At 40.3% G+C, this 10,081-nt stretch overlaps 1 protein-coding gene across 2 annotated transcripts in view; it reads right to left on the minus strand.

The window, feature by feature from the left end:
* Positions 1 to 10,075, minus strand: part of KIAA1958 (KIAA1958 ortholog) — a 156,814-nt gene extending 146,739 nt beyond the window's left edge. For both annotated transcript variants that reach the window (XM_025888453.2, XM_025888454.2), the window contains exon 1: positions 9,946 to 10,075. The gene's annotated coding sequence lies outside the window, so the exon portion shown is untranslated. The remainder of the gene's footprint in view (positions 1 to 9,945) is intronic.
* Between the last annotated feature and the right edge of the window lie 6 nt (positions 10,076 to 10,081).

The raw sequence follows: 10,081 nt of genomic DNA on the forward strand, positions 1-10,081 counted from the left end.
GAAGGAAGGAAGGAAGGAAGGAAGGAAGGAAGGAAGGAAGGAAGGAAATAGGGGCGCCTAGGTGGCACTGTTGGTTGAGCAACCGATTCTTGGTTCTGGCTCAGGTCATGATCTCAGGGCCATGAGACTGAGCCCCCAGTCAGGCTCCATGCTCAGCTCAGAGTCTACCTGAGATTCTCTCTTCTCCTCCCTCTGGCCCTCCTGCTCGTACTCACTTGCTCTTCCTCTCTAAAATGAATAAATAAGTCTAAAAAAAAAAAGAAATATAACATATAATCAAAAAAGGAGAAATAATAAGTGAACAACTAGCTGATATTCCACACTTCACAAACAGAACACATGTATGTAACCAGCAACCAGATCAAGAAACAGAACATTACCAGCACCCCAGAAGCCTCTACTTTCTCCTTTCTAGTCACTACTTCCTCAAGGTTCTGGCTTCTAAAAGAATTTGCTGATTTTGCCTGCTTGGAGAATTTATATATGTGGAGGCACACAGTTTGAACTCTTTTGTGCCTGGCTTCTTTAGCTCCACATAGGTCTATGAGATTCATACATACTATGTAGTTAAAGATTTTCATTCTCATTGCTCCACAGTATTCCACTGTATGAATATAGAACAATTTATCCATTCTGATTCAGTTTCCTATTGTTGTATAACAAATCACCCTAAAATTTAATAACTTAAAATAATTCCTCATTTTGGGGCACCTGGGTGGCTCAGTCGTTAAGTACCTGCCTTCGGCTCAGGTCATGATCCCAGGGTCCTGGGACTGAGCCCCGCATAGGGCTCCCTGCTCTGCGGGAAGCCTGCTTCTCCCTCTCCCTCTCCCCCTGCTTGTGTTCCCTCTCTCGCTGTGTCTCTGTCAAATAAATAAATAAAATCTTTAAAAATAATAATAATAATTCCTCATTTCTCAAAATTCTGTGGGTTATCTGGGCAGTTTTTCTCCTGGCTTTACCTGGATTTTGCTCATGTGACTACTTTTAGCTGGAGGGTCAGGTGAGCTGGGAGGTCAAAGATGGTCTTACTCACCTGTCTGGCAGTAAGTGCTGGTCATCAGCTGGAGTACCTCAATTTTCTTCCACCTGACCTCTCCTACTTGAGTATTTCTTGATGTTATGGTCTCAGGGCAGTATTTCCCTCCAATGTGTATGCATTTATCAAGCTTCTGCTACACCACACTTGCCTAATGTCCCATTGGCCAAAGTAAGTTACATGGTTAAAATCAGAATCATTGTGCAAAGGGATAATACATGGATATAGACACCAAGAAATGTCATTTACTTGGGGCCATCAATGTAACACTCTACCACATATTATACTGACTGTCATTTGTGCAGACTTCAGTTTGGGGGATATTTTAAGCAGTACTATGAACATTCTAGTACATTTATTTTGGTAAGCATATATCTTTGAATGGAATTACTGAACCATAAAACATGCATATGCATAGCTGCAGTAAATACTGCCAAACAGCTTCCCAAATTGCTTGTATCCATTTATATTTTTTTAAGATTTTATTCACTTATTTATTTGGCATGGGGAAGGTGGGAAGAAAAGAGGGGGAGAGGTAAAGAATCTCAGACTGTGCACTGAGTGCTGAGCCTGAGATGAGGCTCAATCTCACGACCCCAAGATCATGACCCTGAGCCCAAACCAAGAGTTGGATGCTCCACCGACTGAGCCACCCAGATGTCCCTCCATTTATATTTCTGTACCCATTTACACTTCCAATAGCAGTGCTTGAGAATTCCAGCTACTCTGCATTCTCATCACCACTTAATATTTTTCATCTTTTTCATTTAGCCATTCTAGTGGGTATGCAATGGTATCGCACTCTAATTTTAATTGAGTGGCCATATTTTTTAATATTTCACATAAGCAACAAAGGAAAAATTTTCACACTATGGAACGTTTTAAAAAAGAACTACCTTGGTCTACTTCCATCTCCATCACAGAAACCTTCTCCTAAAGTACAGGTAAATCCATCTAATTTAAACATGAACAAGAGAAAGGAATGTAATCTAATCCCATGTGGGGTACTATGAGAAAAAGATGGAAAAGAACCAAATAAGGTACCAATAGTCAATGAAGGCACATCACAAAAATATGGCCATAAAGTAAAATGAGAATGATAGCATAATATTTTAATATTAAAAGAAATTAAGAAAATGATAGAAGCTATAAAATATATATTAGAAATAGAAAAGTGGAAAAAAAGGGGAATGGCCACACAACGAGAGCATTTACAAAGAGAAATGAAAGAATTCAGGACAGAATAGGAAAGAAAAAAAATTCAGAAAGGAAGACAAAACTGGACTTCATGGATACCATGGAAACTACCTCATAAAGGATAAAAAGGAAAAAATAGAAAAATAAAACAAATTATTAAAAAAGATAAAAAGAATTTGAAGAAAGGTATAGATATAAAAGACAGGCAAAGAAGACCCAACATACATGTAACAGGAGACCCCCAAAAGAAAATGAAAGCGATAAAACAGATTAAATACTAAAATCTATCACTGATGAAAGTATGAAAAAATATTTAAACCAACATTATAAAATCCACATTGTGCATCTGGAAAAATTAACAGAGAACAGCCAACACTTAATACATGCTCTAGTAAAATTACTAGCCTTTAAAGATGAAGAAAAAAGTCCTTTGGGCATCTAAGAGAAAGATAAAGTCACTTAAAAAAAAAAAAAGAAACGAAAATCATAGTGGTACTAGACTCTAACAATAACACTTTTTACTATAATACAATAGAGTAGGACTCCAGGGTACCTGGGTGGCTCAGTTGGTTAAGTGTCTGCCTTTGGCTCAAGTCAAGATCTCAGGGTCCTGGGATCGAGCCCCACATCAGGCTCCCTGCTCAGCAGAGTCGGCTTCTCCCTCTGCCCCTCCCCCTGCTCATGCTGTCTCACACATGCTTGCTCTCTCAAATAAATAAATAAAATCTTAAAAAAAAAGTTTTTTTTTTTAGGACTCAGCAAACTGGCTTGTGCACAAAATCCAGCCCACTGTCTGGTTCTATAAACAAAGTTTTACTAAACACAGTTATGCCTGTTCATTTACATACTCTATATGGCTGCTTTTGCACTGCAGTGGCACAGTCACATAACTGTGACAGCGACCCATGTTCCACAAAGCCTAAAATAATTGCCATTTGGCCTTTCACAGAAAAGGTCTGCCAAACCCTAGAACAGAGTAACATATTTAAGAAACTTGAGGAAAGAAAGTGTGAGCCAAGTACTTATATTCAGCAATACTGGCCTTCAAGTATAAAAACCGCAGATAAACAGCTTTAAACATGAAAGACAGGACACATTATTCACATGAGCCATTTGTGAGGATTCAAAGAGCTTTAGACTATTAAATGATGATTACAGAAGCCTTAGCACAAGGATTTGTGTTGTGCATTGAATAAATTTAACTGCAGAACCAAGACTAATTAATGATAGGCAAAGGTGATAGAGTAGTATGTGATTTGTATGGGGACAAAGAGAACCGAGAAATCTTAAGGAGTAGGAATCAAGTGGTCTAGGGGCTCGATTATATCACACATATGGAGTAAAGTATGTATGTCTGTATGTATGAAAGACAATGAGTGGAGGAACAGGTTATATTTATGAGCTGTATTGTTTTTCCCCCCAAATTCATACTCTGAAGTCCTAATACCCAGTACCTCAAAATGAGACATTATTTGGAGATAGGGCCTTTAAAGAGGTAATTAAGGTAAAACAAGGTCATTTGGGTGAGTTCTAAGGCTATGGATAGATGATAAGAAGAGGAGATTAGGACACAGACAGGCATATTGTGAAAACATCTGAGACTGAAATTGAAAGCCAAGAGAGGCCTTAGAAGAACCCAACTCTGCCAACATCTTGATCTGGGACTTCTAGCCTCCAGACTATGAGAAAATTTTGTTGTTTAAGGCACCCAGTCTCTCTTTTTTTTTTTTTAAGATCTTATTTATTTATTTGACAGAGAGAGAGACAGCGAGAGAGGGAACACAAGCAGGGGGCGTGGGAGAGAAGCAGGCTTCCCACGGAGCAGGGAGCCCGATGTGGGGCTCGATCCCAGGACCCTGGAATCATGACCTGAGCCGAAGGCAGACGCTCAACGACTGAGCCACCTAGGCTCCCCCATAAGGCACCCAGTCTCTTATACTTTGTTATGACAGCCCTTGTTAATTAATATTGGCTGGGGAGAGGAAGTTGTGCTGGCTAGGTAGGAGTTCACAAATACTGTTAACTCTGTCCCAGAAGTATGAAGTCTCAGAAAAGTAGAGCTTTTGATATGTAGTGATTACGCCTTAAATAATGCAATGATTAAAAAAATTTCAAATAGGGGTGCCTGGCTGGCTGATTCAGTAGAGCATAAGACTCTTGATTTCAGACTCATGAGTTCAAGCCCCACACAGGGCATGGAGCCTACTTTAAAAAAAAAAAAAAAGAAAGTTAAAAAAAAATTTTTTTTAAAGAGTAAATATTTATAAGGGAAAATATGAGGGAAAACTGAAGGGGTACAATATTTGCAACCTGAAAAGGCCAGAAAGGTTTAAAGTAGTGTCAGTTTTGAGGAAAACCAAGAAGAAAGAAAACCCAAACAAGATACATCTTATTCCTGAAATTAAAATTAATTAAAAAAGGTAAATAAATAATCCAAACCAATCCTGCTAAGCAAGGGTAAGTAACAGAAGCAACTTTGGATTATTTTTTAGAATTCAAATTAACTTTTTTTCCCAAAATTTTATTTGACAGAGAGCAAGTGAGCACACACAAGCAGGAGGAGTGGCAGGCAGAGGGAGAGGGAGAAGCAGGTCCCCTGCTGAGCAGAGAGCCCAACACAGGGCTTGATCCCAAGACCCTGAGATCATGACCTGAGCTGAAGGCAGATGCCCAACCGCCTGAGCCACCCAAGCACCCTAACTTTATTTAAAGATTTTATTTATTTATTTGACAGAAAGAGACACAGCAAGAGAGGAAACACAAGCAGGGGTGGTGGGAGAGGGAGAAGCAGGCTTCCCACTGAGCAGGGAGCCCGATGCGGGGCCCGATCCCAGGACCCTGGGACCATGACCTGAGCCAAAGGCAGACGCTTAACGACTGAGCCACCCAGGCGCCCCAACTTTTTTTTTTTTAAGTAACCTCTACACCCAACATGTGGCTCAAGCTCACAACCCCCAAAGCAAGAACCACATGCTCTACCAACTGAGTCAGCCAGGTGTCCCTCCAATTAACTTAAAAAAAAATTTTTTTTTCAGGGGCACCTGGGTGGCTCAGTCAGTTGAGCATCCAACTCTTGGTTTCCACTCAAGTCATGATCTCAGGGTCCTGCGATCAAGCCCTGCATCAGGCTCTGCACTCAGCAGGGAATCTGCTTGAAGATTCTCTCTCTCTCTCTAAAATAAAGAAATCTTTAAAAAAAAAATTTTTTTTTTCACCTAACAGAATCCCTGATGATCAATAAACAAAACATTTTCAGGCATCAAATGAAAAGATATTTTCAATGGGTATTAATGGAATTCTGGTTCACTGTAAATTTTTTTAACAAACAGGTAATAATTACTAGCAATTGCACATATATTATTCCTTGCCCTGCATCTAGAGCTATAGATTTCAAGAGGAGAGTAAGGGGGAGGGAAAAGCTATTCTCCAATTTATAGCTACCTAAGACAGACTTGCTCCCTGGTGCTAAGCAGGCCAAAATTCAGGCAGATCAGAGAGAAAATAGCTAGAGTACCAATGTATCATTTCACAGTAAGACTTTTAATTTTTTTTTTTTTAGATTTTATTTATTTATTTGTCAGAGAAAGAGAGAGTGAGCACAAGCAGGGGGAGTGGCAGAGGCAGAAGGAGAAGCAGGCTCCCTGCTGAGCAAGGAGCCAGATGCAGGACTGGATCCTAGGACCCTGGGATCATGACCTGAGCCGAAGGCAGATGCTTAACCGACTGAGCCACCCAGGCTCCCCAAGACTTTTAATGTTTTCTTAAAATGTTTTAATGTCTTCTTAAAGTTTTTAAAAGTTCTATTCTTTTTTTTTTCTTTACAAGAGTCTGACTACACTCAACCAAGTGAGCCACCCAGGCCCCCCTAAATGTTGTATTTCACATGAAGTTGCACAATTTATCTTTAGCAACATATATGATGTTACTTTTCTTTCAATACAAAAAAGCCAGTTACTGACATCCTAGACAATATCCCTTTGCTTTCTATATTAAAGTGTGATAAAGTGTTTTGAAATACATTTTCTTTGTTACTAGAGCCATTGGTATTACCAATAATGGAAGAGTCAAAAAGCTCTCCAACTATTTAAGACTTTACAAAATACATTTGAATACTGCTGCATAATTTGCCTTTCTCCAGAAAAGCGTATTAAACTTTGTTGACATTGGATACAAAATAAAATTCAAAAATTCGCATCTTGAGTACTTTTGGTTTCTTGACCTTTATTTGAATTTGAGACTAAGCTTTACCAAACAACAGAATTTACACTGTAACTAGCCAACCACAGTCCTCATTATGGAATCTATGCAGTACATTTGTTACCTAGGAAACAGACCAGAGCACAGGCAGAGTGCAATTTCTGTACAGCAAAAGAATTCTCCAATCATGCTGGTAAATAAAGTCCATAAATCAACTAATCAGAAGCAAAGTCAAGAAGTATCACATAAGAGTTAAGCTCTATGGAAACTTTTTTAAAGGAAAAAAAGAAACCTGTGGGGCTTCTTTGGGCAACTATGTAGATCTCTTACGTAAATATTATGAGCAGGTTTCTTTACAAACACAAACTGTCAGAAAATAAACTGTTCAAAATAAATGGCTTCTCTCCAATCTTCAGCTTCTCTATTTTTGACAGTATTTAAGAGAAAAAGCTTCTTCAGAGCCAGCCTTGTACATCTGGTAGCAGAATATTAATCCAAGAATGAATTCCACATTTTCAAAGAGCAGCATGAATTTATGCCATTCTTAAACAATGCAGGCCGATAAAGGCTGGAATGAGAGGTCACTGTCCACACTTTTCACAGTCAGACCTGCTTCCACACCAAGCTATAAAAAACTTCATGAAAAAGAAGTATTTGAAAGTCACAGATCTATTACAAAGAATAAAACTGTTACTTTTCAGTTTTCCATTTGGTTAGTACTAATAATACTAGTCCTTTGAGGGTTCCAGGTAACCTTAAGTGGCCATTTTGAGTTTCCTTTCATGGTACCACACTGATAACTAACAAGCAGGAAAAGTCTATGGATTTTCAAGCCTATCAAATTTAACTGGGCAGCTTAGCGTTGTTTAAAAAAAAGAAACTGGTAAATGTCAGTTTATATTGCTCAGCTATATTTAAAATCCAACTTTACATATTCAAAATTTCTGGAAGTAACATTTGTAGTATCAAAAGTATCAGAAAAAAATTTCAATCATGAAGAGTGAAAAATAATTTATACGCCTTCCTAAACACCACCAAACCAGAAGAGAATCAGTTGAAAATATGTAAGGTTCTCTGGACTGCTTCTGATTACATGAAAATATTAATGTTAATTATACAAAAACCAAAAAATTAATATCCACTTTTCAGAGCCAAAAATAAAAACAAAACAGAAAAAAAACTAGGTGTTATCTTTTAGCCAGCGAACGTGAAGACACTACACTGCCAATCCCAAAAAAATGTTAGGCGTAACTACAAGTTGCCAAGCAATTCTCAACACAGGCCACACTCTTAATATTTAATTTACACAGTGACTCTTTGTTAAACCTTATTCCTCTGATTGACAGTCCTATAAATAAATACATAAACAATTCAAGTTGTTAGCTTATCTTTTTTAAAACTTCTAAGAACTAAGAGTTTGTAATCCATCACCCTGGGAGTGTTTTTGAACTCCATCCCACCATTGCTAATAAAGCCTGAACAAATTTCAATATCTATGCTCTTTGGGCCATCCTTATTGAAAAAGAAAGAGGAACCTTCCTCAGGGGCCTACTAGCGCCTTGCACTGAGCCCTATGCAGTCTAAATTCGTTTAGCTAATCTAGACAGGAAGTCAAAGCAAGAATAAAATTTGATAAATTCAAAGGGACTAGTGAAATTAATGTTAGATGTAGCATCTTCTAGGTTTTAAGTGTACAAAAATGTACACTCCAGATATTTACAAAATTAGGCATGCAATAATAAATCTGTTAATGTAACTAGGGCAAGAATCTAGGCTAATTTTTTCTCCTAGAAAAAGACCACTCTTTTCAGCCCACTAAAACGGTCTCTTTATAATGACAAAAATCAGTTTGCCTAATAAAACTGCATCAAAATTGTACATTTCTGATGAATTTCTACATCTTACTCGATGAAGATTTAAATCAATTGTTTTCCACCAAAGTGTTTTTCCTTTAAGTTCAGATGTTTAACAAAGCCTCTGTTTTCTACATATAGCTGTACATATAACTGAGTGCACCCAAAACTGTTTTTTTAATCTCCTTGATAACCATCCGATTTAAATTTGTCAATATGGATTCTCACACAATAGGCAAAAAAAAAAAGTCTCCAGAAGTGAGCACTAGATTGAGATTAATACAAAGATATAAATCCATACCTGCATTAAAAATCTGAATCTGTAAAATGAAATTTTTGGGTGCTTATTCAACTTCATTTATAATTTGAATATCTACAAATACATATCAACTCTTCATAAGAAACTCATCCAGATAAATAATATAATTCAGAAATATCACCTACAGTACTTTTCAAAAAACTATATCCACCATGTACAACCCAATCGTTGGGTTGTATAGAGAGAATACATAAAAACAGAATAAAAGAGGGAAAGCACAATCACAGAGAGAAAAATCAGTTCTAACATTCACGTTGTCCCCATATGCTGTGGAAGACCTCATATTTTAAACCAGCAAAAATACAGGTTTCAGCCTAAACGGAAAGCTATTTATTGCACTCCAATTTAACCTCCACCGTGGAAGCTGTCACTATCTGACTCGCTTAACTGTTTACTTAATAGGTAGAAGATTCTGTCATGCTAATCCTAAAGAGCACGGGAAATAACAAAACTTTACCATCAAACTTTAAAATATGTATACATGTAAAAAAAATCGTAAAAATCACAGCCATGTTTATCTTTGATTTGCCTGTAAGTCCCTACCTAATCTTAAGAAAAGAAGAAAAGCCACCTGAAAACCAGAAACAGTGTGATTTGGGTGTGATTTTGGTCAGCCGCGCCTCCTCGCACCCAGGGGAATACATTTCTCGATGTATTTGATAACAAACACAAATCACTGTGCGCAGCCTCAGATGGGGGAGGGGGGCGGAAGAGCCCTTCGGAGAAAGCCCTCCTCCGTTAGAAACAATAAATAAGGGACCGAAGCGATGCACGTTCCTCCACACACGCCCCACACGCACCTCAGCGTGCCTCTCGCGAAGGAAACAAGTCGGGCAAAGACCCGAACCACCTCTCTCCCTGTCTCCACAACCGTCTCAAGACTTGGAAACTAAGAGGGCAGATCTTTTCTTTCTCCTTCCCGCCCTCCTTCCCACCTCCAAACAGACCCAAGAGCAGGAGCAAGCGAGCCAGACCCACGCAGCGCGCCCGCGGCGGCGACAGGAGATGCTAGGCGGCGGGCCAGCCCCGCCGAGGCTGACCAGAGCCGCGGCCGCCCGCGCTCGGTCCGGGAGCCCGCTCGGCCGCCCGGGGTCTCACCCCTCGCGCCCCCAAGCCCGTCGTCGGCGACGGCCAGCCGCCCAAGTCGCTGCCCTGACTCTCGGCCTTCCCACCCCGCCCCCCCCAGGAGACAAAAGAGGGTTCAGCCGGGTCACTGCTCGGCTGCCGAAGGGGAGGCAGTGCGGACCCCAGCGCGGCCACCCCCTACACAAAGGGGCTCCCCGGCCCAGGTCGCAGAGTCGGCGCGCTCGTCCCCGCCCCGCGCGCGGGCTCTCACCCACCTGCAGGTGTCTGTGCGTCTGTCCATAGGAACGCGGGCGGCGGGGGGGCCTGCGGGAGCCGGGCAGCCCGGGCTGGACGGGGCGGGACCGAGGGGAGGGAGGGAAAGCGGCCGGAGAGCCGGGGAGCGAAGGCAAG

The sequence above is a fragment of the Callorhinus ursinus genome, unplaced genomic scaffold (genome assembly GCF_003265705.2).
Source record: "Callorhinus ursinus isolate GAN/ISIS: 27379988/994484 unplaced genomic scaffold, GSC_fseal_2.0 scaffold24, whole genome shotgun sequence".
NCBI lineage: Eukaryota > Metazoa > Chordata > Mammalia > Carnivora > Otariidae > Callorhinus > Callorhinus ursinus.